Below are 13,717 nucleotides of genomic sequence, written 5' to 3' on the forward strand. Positions count from 1 at the left end.
CTCTTTTAATGGGGGGCCCAGTGTCTGTTGGCAACGTTTCATTAGTAGGCTGGTGGCCTTCTTTTAATGAGGAGCCCAGTGTCTGTTGGCAACATATTATTGGTAGGCTGGTGGCTTGTGGCGGGATACACACGTCGCGTGTTTCAGAAGGAACGTGTAAACGTTTGGAGACACGCTCCGGGAGGTTATGTATCTGTACCTTTGGTGCGCGGAGCTCCTTCCCTCGTCGCTCCTCCACTGCTTCTGGCTCCTGGATCTGGCGGTGCTCCGTGCGCGTAGTTCGGTGAGTCTTCCTGTCCCGCCCAGGGTCCAGCGACTGGTGGCTCTTCTTCTTGTTGCTGGGTCGCTGTCCGGTGGCCCCTCCTTCCAGTTGCTGGGCTCGCGGGTTCATGGTCCGGCAGCCCTTCCTTCCAGCTGCTGGTCTCTTGGTCCGGCGGCCCCTCCTTCCAGTTGCTGCACGGTCTTGTCGCCGTGGGCGGCAGTCCTTCTCCGTTGCAGTTAGGTGACCGCTTCACAACCTCGTAACTGCGGTTACTTGTGACAGTTGTGACCTACCACAGGTCTGCAGGGTACGGTGACCCACCACTGCCGCAGGCGGCATAGCCTGCTTCCTGTCTTCGTGCCTGCTGGGCACATAGCCCACCCTGCTGGGTGTCCCACACCCTTCTATGCTGCTACACGAAGCAGGTCCTCCTCGGCTCCGTCGCCAGTTGGATACAACACTGGTGAGGGGCAGATGGGGATAACGTGATGTGTGTGAGTGGGGGTATAGAGGGTTGATGTTGTGAAGTTAGGTTTGAGTTTATGTAGAGAGGGATGAAGTTGGGTGGGTGCTGTAGGGTGAGATTGGGTCGATGGCTTGTGGTATAGATGAGTGTGTTTTGAGGGGTGAGATTGTTTAGTGTATGGTGTTAGATAGGTATGAGGCTTGGTGCGACAAAGACGGGTGAGTGAGAGGCAGGGAGGTGCAAGCCTGGGTGGGTGGTAGAAAGGCATGAGGTGGAGTGGATTCTGTTGGGTAGGAAGGGGTGATGTTTTATTTAGAGGAGTGTGGTTGGTGAGTGGGGAGAAGTGAGGGGTAATGTTGAATGTCATTTTGGTTTTCAACCTCAGAATAGTTAATTGTTTCAAACAAACTACAAAAGTATTTGCAGATGGTACAGTCCGAATGAACAAGGTGGTGCTAGTGAAATCTGCCCCTAGGAAGGGGTACAAGTGATGCCCTCCCATCCATTTGGGGTGGGGGGGGAGAAAGTCAGCAGGGAACTTTGCAATGGGAAGGAGGTGGTAATTTCCCTCCCCTCAAACCCCTTGGAGCAGATGATGCACAGTAATGTGCCCATCTACCCTATGGAAGAGGCAACAAAAGAAGAAGAAAAAAGCTGTCTTTTGTGGGGATGTTGTGGGGGGGTGGGAGGCACACTAAACCACCATGCACATTGGAATGGAAAGGGGGATGGCCTTCTGCCCCAACCCCAAATAGATGGGGGGCATCTCATGTAGCCCTCTCTGGGGGCAGATTGCTAGTGCAACCTGCCCCTATAGTGCAATCTGCCCCCAGGGAGGGTTACATGTGATGCCCCCCATCCTTTGGGGAGGAGAGGGCCACCAGGGAACTTTACAATAGAAAGGGGTGCCCCCCCAACTCCCTGGGGGCAGATGGGCACAGTAATAACAACAAAAAATTGTATTTTGTGGTGGGGATGTTGTGGGGGTTGGAGGGCACACTAGCCCACCAGGGAACTTTGCAATGAAAAGTGGGGTGGTCCTTCCCCCACCCCAAATGGATGGGGGCATCTCATGTAGCCCTCCCTGGGGGCAGATTGCTAGTGCAATCTGGCAATCTGCCCCTAGGAAGGGGCAAATGTGTATTTACTGGGTTGTGGGGGTCACTAGACCAGCAGGGATGGCATGAAAGGGCGGGGTGGTGATCGGAGCGTGATAGTTGCGATTTGTTTTTGCTCAGCTGACCATAGATAATGAATATTTTTATTTTGTTTACAGGTTTTCTACGCGAGGAGCTGCAATGTTATGTGAGTAGTTTTTTTTATTATTCTATGGTTGGGGCCCATTGTCAGCAGGGTAGGTGGGACTGGGGCTGGATTGTTGGTGGTGTGGGTGGGAATGAACAGTCCGAGGCGGTATTTTGGTGGGCTGGGACAAAATTGTAGGGTCAGGACTCAAATTGCCCCCCATGCCAGCAGAACATTGGTATTTCCCTGGAAGCGGCTGTTTCCCATGTGGGTTGACCATACACAAGCCCAGGCTGCACCTCTGGCTGTGCTGCATTACAGATTTTACCTCCGGGGAGGAATGGGGACATTGCTGCTGCTCCGAGACTTGGGGACGGTCGACCCACATGGGAGACAGGCGCCGAGGCTGAAGACATCACCTCCGACCATCCTGGAGTTCTGGTTGGCTTGTGTTACAGCTTTTCCCACTGGGGACCATCCCCAAACACAGCAGCAGTCCCAGGGTGCCCCGGCAAGGTCCCCATCCAAGCTCTGGGATTGTCAGGGGTAATGTCCCCAGTTTTGGGCACCCGATTGCCAGGTTGGCACATGGGAAACGGATCTCCAAGGCCTGGGACATCACCCCTAACCATCCTGGAGTTTTGGCTCGGCTGTGTTTCCCCACCAAGTAGGCCCGGCAGTGTGCCAATCCCTCCATGGAGGGAAATTCTATTACGCAGCCTAGCCAGATCTGCAGGATGATTGGCGGTTTCAGGAAGCCCCGACAGGGACCCAGTCCCTCGGGCAAGGGATGGGGACCCTGCCAGGGCTCCCTGATATAGCCACTGCACTTGGGGATGGTTGCCCCATACGGGAGATAGCCGCCCAAGGCCAGGGACATTACCCCGACTATCCTGGAGATTTGGCTGGCCTCTGTGACAGATTCTCCCTCCGGGAAAGGTTGGGACCCTGCCAGGGCTCCCTGAGAGTGTTGCTGTGCTTGTGGATGATCGACCAACATGGGAGATGGATTGCCAAGGCCAGGGACATCACCCCCAACCATCATGGGGATCTGGCTGGGTTGCGTTACAGAATTTCCGTCGGGAAACGGATGTGGACCCTGCCGGGGATGTGGGAAGGAAGGACATGTGTTGTTGGTGGTGTGTTTCAGTAGTTTCCAGGTGGGAAATGTCTGTAAATTGTGTTTCTTTCCCCTTAATTTCTGAGTTTGCCGGGGCTTGTGGTTAATAAATTGTGGGGCGATTTGCGCAAGTCAGAGTCTGTGGATTCCCACAGGTGTCCTCTTTTCAGAAATGCATGAGGTTCCCTGTTTTCCTTGGTGGCAGCGACACCCCAGACCCCAATCTGTAGGTTGTCCACAAGAGAAAATTCCTGCAAAATATGCAATGCCGAAACACTTGGGGTTGCCAGCAGTTTAGCCTTTTACCTTTACACCCTGGTAGGTGCAGCCACACATCAGAGGTACTGTTTTCATCGGGACACATGTGGGACCGCAGGAAGGTAGGAAGTGTTGTTGGCGGCGTGTTTCGTTGGTATGGAAGTGGGAAATGTCTGAAAATTGTGGGTTTTTTCTTAAATTTCAGATTTTGCCGGGGCTTGAGGTTAATCAATTGTGGGGCGATTTGCGCAAGTCAGACCTCTGTGGTTTCCCACTGGTGTCTTATTTTCAGAAATGCATGGGGTTCCCTGTTTTCCTTGATGGCTGCGACACTCCAAGCCCAAATCTGTAGGTCGTCCACAAGAGCAAATTCCTGCGAAATCTGCTCTGTTGAAACACTTGGGGTTACCAGTGGTTTAGCCGTTTCCCTTTGCGCCCAGGTAGGTGTGGTACCATTATTGTCGGGACACCTGTGGGAACGCAGGAAGGTAGAACATGTGTTGTTGGCAGCGTGTTTTGGTGGTTTGGAGGTAGCAAATGCCTGAAAATTGTGGTTTGGACTTTTGCCAGGGCCTGTGGTTAATACATTCTTGGGCGATTTGCGCAAGTCAGACCTCTGTGGATTTCCACATGGTGTCTTGTTTTCAGAAATGCATGGGGTTCCCTGTTTTCCTTGGTGGCTGCAAAACCCCAGGCCTAAATCTGTAGGTTGTTCACAAGAGCAAATTCCAGCAAAATCTGCTCTGCTGAAACACTTGGGGTTACCAGTGGTTTAGCCGTTTCCCTTTGTGCCCAGGTAGGTGCACCCACACATGTATGGTACCATTTTCATTGGGACACATGTGGGAACAAGGGATGGTAGGACATGTGATGTTGGCGGTGTGTTTCGTTGGTTTGGTGGTGGGGAAATGTCTGAAAATGGTGGTTTGGACTTGGCCGGTGTCATGCCCCTGGCCCTCACTGGCAAGTCAGCCTTCCAGTTAGGGCTAGGTCAAAGGCCTTAAAACCTCATCCAAGACGCTCTTGAAGTCAGTCCTGGCACCTTTGGCACCAGGATCATAACCATCATGAAGACCAACATTCGAATGGGACTATTTCCTTGGGACTATTTAACTTGGGGGTGTTCAGCCAAAATGGAGGCACACACATAGCTGAGTTACAAGGAAATGAGCTATGGGGTCTAGTCTTTTGGGTGTGGCAGGCCTGGGACTACTTTACCTGGACTACTTTGGGTGTGGCAGGCCTGGGACTATTTTACCTGGACTACTTTACCTGAGACTATTTAAACCACACCCAAACAGCAGAACATGCTTTGCGTCATTCTGAAACCAAGTACCTGCAGAGAGAGAAAGAACACTACGAAACTTACCTGGAACATATCCTGTCTTCAATCCATCTCTGACTTCAGTTCCACTCACCTGAAGGTACGAACTCCATCATCCGGCACCTCATGCATCCTGGAATACCATAACCTGGAAAGAGGAGAAAGAAAGACAGCATTAGTAAGCGTTTACTCACATTTCCTCCCGAATGAAGAAAGCCACACAATTCTTACCTGGGTAGTCATCTCCTGGTCAGTATCATTGCTGGAACATTACGGCGCTCGGCGAGGAACATCGCAACCTGCAAGCAGAGAAAAGACACAGGTTAGCAATATAAAAGACAAAAAAGCGCTGCGCATCGCGCATTACTCGCCGGACAGCATCGCGCACACCGCGCTTTCGCCTACCGGCCCATGCTCATCTTCAAACTGCATGACAACACCAAAATACCTTTCCATACCTAAAAGGAAAGTAGCAAGACATTATTATTCGAACTAAGAGGAACATAAGAACTGCATATAAAGACTGTAAAGCAGCAAACCTACGGAGTCGCAGCAGGCCTGGATTCCCACAGGGGGGCTTGCACCAGTGAAGGAACTTGGTCGCTGCTCGCCCCCACATCTACGCGCCCCTGCCACGAGGAGCAGGATGGAGAATCCACCTTTTACAATATTAAGACCCATCTTTAACCAGAGGCATTACCAAGGGACTGGGAGAGGGTTTGAGAGTGCAAATCATCCAAACAGGGCTGGGTGGCGTCCCCATGGATACCAGGTAAGCGTAACAGAACGCAAAGCCTCAATAATATTATCCACCTCATGGGCGTCATGGAGACTTCAGAGACTGACCAGTTAGTTCAGTTGTTGGGACAATAACACGCTGAAGTACATTCAGCCAGGCAAGAAACCAACGCTCTTAGGAGGGATTTGATTGTTACTAGGAATCGTACCGACGAAATAAGTAGACATTTGCTCCAATCACAGGCAGGACAGACCCCATTGCCTGGTAACATTCCGCCAGCACCTGTACCAACTTCTTCCACAAATCCAGTACAAATAACCCTTCCTGGGGCAGTTCCTTTAGCTCCACCTGAACGATTTACAGGGGACCCCAAGAAGTACGCAACGTTCATGAACCAGTGTCGTCTTCATTTCCTTTGGGGCTTTTCCTAACGACCAAGTGCGGGTTGCTTTTGTCTTGTCATATCTGAGTGGCAGTGCTGCGGATTGGTCGGTACCATTGGTAAGTCAGGATAACCCGTTGTAACATGACTTTGGGGGTTTCCAGATGGAAATGGAAAAACTCTTTGCTCGTCATACCCAAGGCCAAGCATTAGACAGCAAACTTTTGTCACTCCGTCAAGGAAGTCAAGACTTGCTTACATATATAGCAACATTTAACAGACTAGTCGTTGAAGCTGGGTGGCCTGAGGAAAAAAGGACCACGCTATTTCATCGGGGTCTACGAAGGGAACTAAAGGATGTCCTTGCTCAAGTGGTTAACCCACCTAAAGACTGTGGAGAATTCATCAACCTTGTGGTGCAATTAGATCACAGATTACAAGACCAAAAAGCGGACCAGATAAGATTAGACACTCGAGCTGTGTATGTCCGGTTAAAGGATAATGTTGCACGTACATTGGAAAACATGGTAGAACCCATGCAAATCGGAGGTGTACGGCCCCCTTTAACTAAAACTGAAAGAGACAAGAGAAGGCAACAACCATTATGCTTCTATTGCAGAAAATCAGGCCACTTCCTCAAACAATGTGCAGTGAAACCAGCAAGGAGAACTGCTGGAGCCACAGAGAAGGAAGATAATAACAAGGAATCGGAAAATTACTAAGCCCGGCAAGCGTAGAGGTCTGCTTGCTGAGCACGAAGGATGAGCCACAGACCTCACACTTTAATTACCAGTAATTTTGATCAATCACCAACAACCGTCTCGGATGCATGCTGTCGAAGCATACATAGACAGTGGAGCAGTTGGGAATTATGTAGACCAAGATCTGGCAGCAGAGATGGGGCTTCCTTTATGCTCTAAGTCGACTACTGAAAAAGTTACTACTGTTGATGGGACAGAAATAGATTCCGGACCAGTTACCCAATGTACAGCAGCACTAACCCTACTGTGCCAGGATGGACACCGAGAATCTATTGCATTAAATCTCATCAAAGCTCCTCAGTTTCGACTAATCTTAGGGATGCCATGGTTGGTAGCTCACAATCCTCTAATAGATTGGCGTGCCAAGAAGTTGGCCTTTTCCGATGATTGTGCTCGCACCTGTTATTACCAAGAAAAGGGGAAAACAGACTTATGTACATCTGCTACCCCCAGTACGGCGGCGATTGTACTAGGTGTGACTAGTACTCTACCAAATGAATACCAAGATTTTCAAGACGTGTTCCAGAAAGAACAAGCCAATACTCTACCACCGCATAGGCTCTACGATTGTCCGATCGACCTCATACCTGGTGCGCAAATTCCTTGTGGTCGAATCTATGCACTTACTGAACCAGAAAACCTCCATTTGAAATCTTATCTTGATCAGTACCTGGCAAATGGATTTATCCCCCATCTAAATCACTGGGAGCCAGTCCCTTATTCTTCATACCAAAGAAGGAAGGCGATTTGAGGACTTGCATCGACTATCGCGGATTAAACCAGATCACAGTAAAAAACCATTATCCACTGCCCCTTATTCCCAAATTATTGGATCAAGTCAAAGACACCCAAATATATACCAAACTGGACTTTAGGGGGGGCGTACCATCTTGTCCGAGTGAAGAAAGGAGACAAATGGAAAACCGCCTTTCATACCAAATACAGCTTGTATGAATACTAGGGAATGCCTTTTGGACTTTGCAACGCTCCTGCTGCATTCCAGTACTTTATGAATGATGATTTGCGGGAGTTCTTCGACATTTGCACCCTGGTTTACATTGATGTCATCTTAGTGTATTCTGCTACAAAAGAAGACCATGTCAGGCATGTCCGCTCCGTCCTTGCTAAACACCACCAACATAAACTGTATGCTAAACTCGAAAAATGCTCTTTTCATGTCACAGTAGTGGAGTTCCTCGGTTTTATCCTCACACCAAAAGGTATCAGAATGGATAGGCACAAGGTAGATGCCATTCTTAACTGGCCGTCACCAACTTCATTTAAAGGAATCCAGAGTATGTTGGGCTTTGCAAACTTTTACCGCCAATTCATCCCAGATTTTCCCAAATAGTGCATCCAATTACATCACTATTGAGAATAAACAATAAAAAGTTCAATTGGACCGAAGAAGCAGAGAAGGCCTTTCAAGAACTTAAAAAAAAATTCACTTCTGCTCCAGTTCTACTACATCCTCGCCCAGACCTCCCTTATGTAGTTGAAACAGATGCCTCTAGCATGGCTATGGGAGCTGGTCTCTCACAAAGGGACCCAGGAACTGGCCAGTTACACCCTGTGGCCTTCTGATCACGAAAATTCTCATCTCCCGAACTCAACTACGCTATCACAGACAAAGAACTCTTGGCTATAAAATCAGCTTTCAGGGCATGGCGACACTATCTCCTTGGTGCTAGACATACTGTCACGGTCATAACTGATCGTCGAAACCTGCAATACTTAAAAACAGCAAAGGCTCAATCATCCCGTCAACTGCGGTGGGCTCTTTTCTTCGCTGAATATGACTTTGTGATCACCTACTGGCCAGGAGTCCGAAACGGAAAGGATGACGCCTTGTCCCGCATGGGTGTTGATGAAAAGGTATACATAACTCCAGATCCAGTAGCCATCATTCTAGAAGACAAACTCCTGGGTCTTATGACAACGTTGACACAGGGTGAACTCCAAAACAAGATCCAATTCTTAATGGATCCCACTTTCTCACAAGAGTGGTGTACTCAAGGAGATCATTACACCATCAAAGACCAGTTACCATATTTTAGGAATCGTCTATACTTGCCAAGTAAAGATTTACAAGAGCAAGTTATTTCGGGTTATCACGACTCTCTGGTTGACGGTCATCCTGGAATTGCCAAAACTCTAGCTAAAGTAAAAGAAAACTATTGGTGGCCCACATGGCGTAAAGACATCATACAATTTATTCAATCTTGCGGTGTGTGTGCACAAAACAAGTCCCAAAAGCAGAAACCAGCTGGTCTTCTCCAACCATTGGAAATTCCTCCCACACCATGGCAAACACTGTCCCTTGATTTCATTACAGATCTACCTCCCAGTCAAGGATTCAACACCATCTTAGTAGTTGTAGACTTTTTCTCTAAAATGGCACACTTTATTCCTGTTAAGGGTCTTCCAAATGCATCCAATTTATCTAAAGTATTCCTAGAGGAAATCGTACGGCTACATGGCTTTCCATCGGTCTTGATCCTAGATCGAGATAGTCAGTTTGTATCCAATTTCTGGAGGAAATGCTGTTCAATGGCCCAAATTGACATTCCACTATCCACAAGTCACCATCCTCAAACAGATGGTCAAACAGAAAGAACAAACCAAACCCTCGAGCAATACTTACGTTGCATGTTACATCAAGTGGAAAGGAATTGGAAGGACTTGTTATGGATAGCTGAATATGCCTATAATAATTAATTACACACCAGCACTGGATAAACCCATTTCTACACCATATATTGTAGACATCCACGTACTTCAGAATTGGATCTCCCAACCCCTTTGGAAATGCCAGCGGTTAAAACCCTACATATGACTATTTCCCAGGCCTTCAAAGAAGCAGCAGAACATTTACTCCAAGCAAAGAACAGACAAAAGAAATTTGCTGACCAACATCGTAGTAAAGCCCCCGCCTATTGAATTGGAGACAAGGTCTGGTTAGCATCAAAATATGTGCCCATAAAAGTGACTCAGACCTTTCGTCCCCGATATCTGGGACCTTATTCTATTGAATCCATAATAAATCCAGTGGCAGTTAAATTAGCCCTACCACCCACTATGCAGATTCATCCTGTGTTTCACATATCACTCCTGAAACCGGTACAACCCGGTACTCGGGTTACAATTCCACCAAAAGCAGTATTGGTTGATGGAGAACCAGAGTTTGAAGTAAAGGATATCCTAGACAAAAAATACACCAGATTCAAACTATACTACTTAGTTGATTGGAAGGGATACAGCCCTCAAGACAGATCATGGGAAACTAGTGAATACATCCATGCACCTCGCTTAATTAAAAAGTTCCATCAGAATTACCCAGCAAACCAGGACCAGGCAGAAGTGCCACCGTGAGAGGGGCCTTGGGGGGTGGGGGGGAGGGAGAGTGCTGTCATGACCCTTGCCCCTGGCCCTCACTGGTAAGTCAGCCTTCCAGTTAGGGCCAGGTCAAAGGCCTTAAAACCTCATCCAAGACTCTCTTGGAGTCAGGCTCATAACCATCATGAAGACCAACATTAGAATGGGACTATTTACTTGGGACTATTTAACTTCAGCCAACATGGAGGCACACACATAGCTCAGTTACAAGGAACTGAGCTATGCGGTCTAGTCTTTTGGGTGTGGCAGGCCTGGGACTACTTTACCTGGACTACTTTGGGTGTGGCAGGCCTGGGACTATTTTACCTGGACGACTTTACTTGAGACTATTTAAACCACACCCAAACAACAGAAAATGCTTTGCGTTATTCTGTTGTGGGCAGCGTGACGCTCACTGTGTCCAGTTCTTTGATGCCATCTTACCTGAAACCAAGGACCTGCAGAGAGAGAAAGAACACTATGAAACTTACCTGCAACAGTATCCTGTCTTCATTCCATCGCTGACTTCAGTTCCACTCACCTGAAGGTACGAACTCCATCATCCGGCACCGCATGCATCCTGGAATACCATAATCTGGAAAGAGGAGAAAGAAAGACAGCATTAGTAAGCGTTTACTCACTTTTCCTCCCGAATGAAGAAAGCCACACAATTCTTACCTGAGTAGTCATCTCCTGGTCAGTATCATTGCTGGAACATTACGGCGCTCGGCGAGAAACATCGCAACCTGCAAGCAGAGAAAAGACACAGGTTAGCAATATAAAAGGTGAAACAGCGGCGCACATCGCGCATTACTCACTGGACAGCATTAGCACACCGCGCTTTCGCCTACCGGCTCATGCTCATCTTCAAACTGCATGACAACACCAAAATATCTTTCCATACCTAAAAGGAAAGAAGCAAGACATTATTATTCGAACTAAGATGAACATAAGAACTGCATATAAAGACTGTAAAGCAGCAAACCTATGGAGTCGCAAAAGGCCTGGATTCACACAGGGGGGCTTGCACCTGTGAAGGAATTTGGTCGCTGCTCGCCCCCACATATACGCGCCCCTGCCACGAGGAGCAGGATGTAGAATCCACCTTTTACAATATTAAGACCCATCTTTAACCAGAGGCATTACCAAGGGACCGGGAGAGGGTTCGAGAGTGCAAATCATCCAGCCAGGGCTGGGTGGCGTCCCCGTGGATACCAGGTGAGCGTAACAGAACGCAAAGCCTCAATAATATTATCCACCTGGGCGTCATGGAGACTTCAGAGACTGATCAGTTAGTTCAGTTGTTGGGACAGTTACGCGCTGAAGTACATTCAGCCAGGCAAGAAACTAACGCTTGGTCTTGTGGGTAATACATTCTAGAGAGATTTGCGCAAGTCAGACCTCTGTGGATTCCCACGGGTGTCTTATTATTTTCAGAAATGCATGGGGTTCCCTGTTTTCCTTGGTGGCTGCGACACCCCAGGCCCAAATCTGTAGTTTGTCCACAAGCGCAAATTCCTGCAAAATCTGCTCTGCCGAAACGCTTTGGGTTACCAGTGGTTAAGCCTTTTCCCTTTGCGCCCAGGTGGGTTCACCCACACATGTGAGGTACCGTTTTCGCTGGGACACCTGTGGAAACGCGGGAAGGTAGGACATGTGTTGTTGGTGGCGTGTTTCGGAGGACTTTGACATGGCCAGTGGGTAATACATTCAGGGGTGATTTGTGCAGGTCAGACCTCTGTGGATTCCCAAGTGTGTCTTCTTTTCAGAAATGCATGGGGTTTCCTGTTTTCCTTGGTGGCTGTGACACCCCTGGCCCAAATCTTTAGGTTGTCCACAAGAGCCAATTCCTGCAAAATCTGCTCTGCCAAATCACTTGGGGTTATCAGAGGTTTAGCCTTTTCCCTTGGAGCCCAGGTAGGTGCACCCCCACATGTGAGGTACCGTCTTTGTCAGGACACCTTTGGGAATGTGGGAAGGTAGGACATTTGTTGTTTTCTCTTAGTTTTCATAACATTTTTATACATTTGCTACTTCACTTTGTTACACAACCTTTTCATTTCCCAAATGTGACCTATATTTCGTCTCTGCTTTAGGCATTGTATACTTTGGTAACCTGCACAAGTCACCTACCCTTCAAAAAGTCTGCCTGTGCTCTTTCAAAAAATGTATGCTGCCATTCCTCACCACATTTGTTTTCCTTATTTACACATTATTTACACATGCTAATTACTTCTGTTTAGGCCGTCAGCATAAAAATCATGTACCATGGCTCAGTTTTTGGTTTGTGATATTGCTTGTTGTGTGAAACTTTATGGAAAATGTGTGATTTCCTAACTGGAAGAGTCGGGGGAATGTATTGGGGCATTGCTTTTCTCAACATTCACAGACGCCATTAGTTTACAGGTTTAACCTTGTCCAGTCCATACCTTTTTTCAAATTTTTCCCCAAACTATGGGAATTTTCCCTACATAGTTGTTGCCTGACATGCGCACATCGCCCCTTCCTAAACTTGGACTTCTGTCTACTTTTCAAAAATGTATGCCTTTCTGTCTTCCCATTCAGCTTTCCTACCGTCCTATTCAATTCCTTCCATGCATGTCCTATTGGAAAAAAAGGGTAAAATTGCCTACCTCTCACAAAACTGGTGGTAACCTTATAAAAATATGATGTTTTGGTTTCCACTCCACCTGTTCTTGAAAGCCTTGGAAATGGCAAAGTCAGGACAGCAAACCATTTGTTCCTAGCTCTTACAAGGAAAAAAAACACATGCTTCTTTGTACATCATTTTATTGGCATTTTCTGAAAAAACACAAAATGTGTCCCTTTTTGTTTATTTTCTCTCACCCCCATGCAGCAAACTGGGATTCCTTGGTAGAGTTATGACCGCCTACATGTGGGAAGGAAAGGGGCCATATTTGGCCAAGATATCACATGTAACAAAAAGGTTACAAGGGAATGAATGACGACATACCGAAACCACCATAAAAGGGATTGGCACCTGAGGGGAAAACCATTGGCTAATATAGACCTAGTAATGATTTCCAGCATTCTCCACTCAATATCCTTGGTTTGATTATTTATTTTTTCTTAAGGCCATATTTCACACACGTACACTATTAGAAGTGCAATGTTTGAACTTTAAGCCTCAATTATGGGTTTTCATTTAAATCCACTGTGTGCGTCATCTAAGCACCATCCAGCGTGCATGTGCTGCTTAACTTTCTCAGCAATATATTTGAAATGAGCGTTTCAATTTAACTCCTTGTTACTATTTAGGTCAGAATTCCATTTTTTGGCAGTTCTGCAGTCCCATTTTCCCCTTTTGTGTTTTCTAGGCTCTCTGACTTACTTTTGTTGTCTGAGAGACTTCTGCTGTCAGAAGGACTTCTACTAAAGTCCACTTGTCACAGCAACCCTTATGTAGAATATGGTCCTATGGCAGCCCATTTCACTCTTAGGACCGATGCGCATTTTAAAGACCACATTTTGGCCCTAGAGTGATTATACCACACTCAAATTGTTTCATTTAGTAGGCTGGTGGCGGCTGTTTGGCTTCAACAGGGATGCAGCTGGTTTTTACCTCATTAGTAGGCAAATGCACCTTTTTGGTAGCCATTGGTGACTAATGCATTTTCAAAGCCCCACTCTCTTTATTTAGGGAATCCATGAGGTAGTCCTAAATGTCGCCCTTGTGCTCATATGGGCTGACTCTGAGCCCAGCTCTGCACCCTATATAGTGGATTGGACTGGCTTAGACTGGTCCCTAGACAGCCCAATACACA

General features: G+C 47.4%; 1 pseudogene; it reads right to left on the bottom strand.

Moving 5' to 3' along the window:
- Window positions 1-13,717, bottom strand: part of LOC138521229 (arylamine N-acetyltransferase, pineal gland isozyme NAT-10-like) — a 300,747-nt pseudogene that overhangs the window by 68,447 nt on the left and 218,583 nt on the right.

The sequence above is a fragment of the Ambystoma mexicanum genome, chromosome 1q (genome assembly GCF_040938575.1).
Source record: "Ambystoma mexicanum isolate Mex_15411 chromosome 1q, UKY_AmexF1_1, whole genome shotgun sequence".
NCBI classification, from domain to species: domain Eukaryota; kingdom Metazoa; phylum Chordata; class Amphibia; order Caudata; family Ambystomatidae; genus Ambystoma; species Ambystoma mexicanum.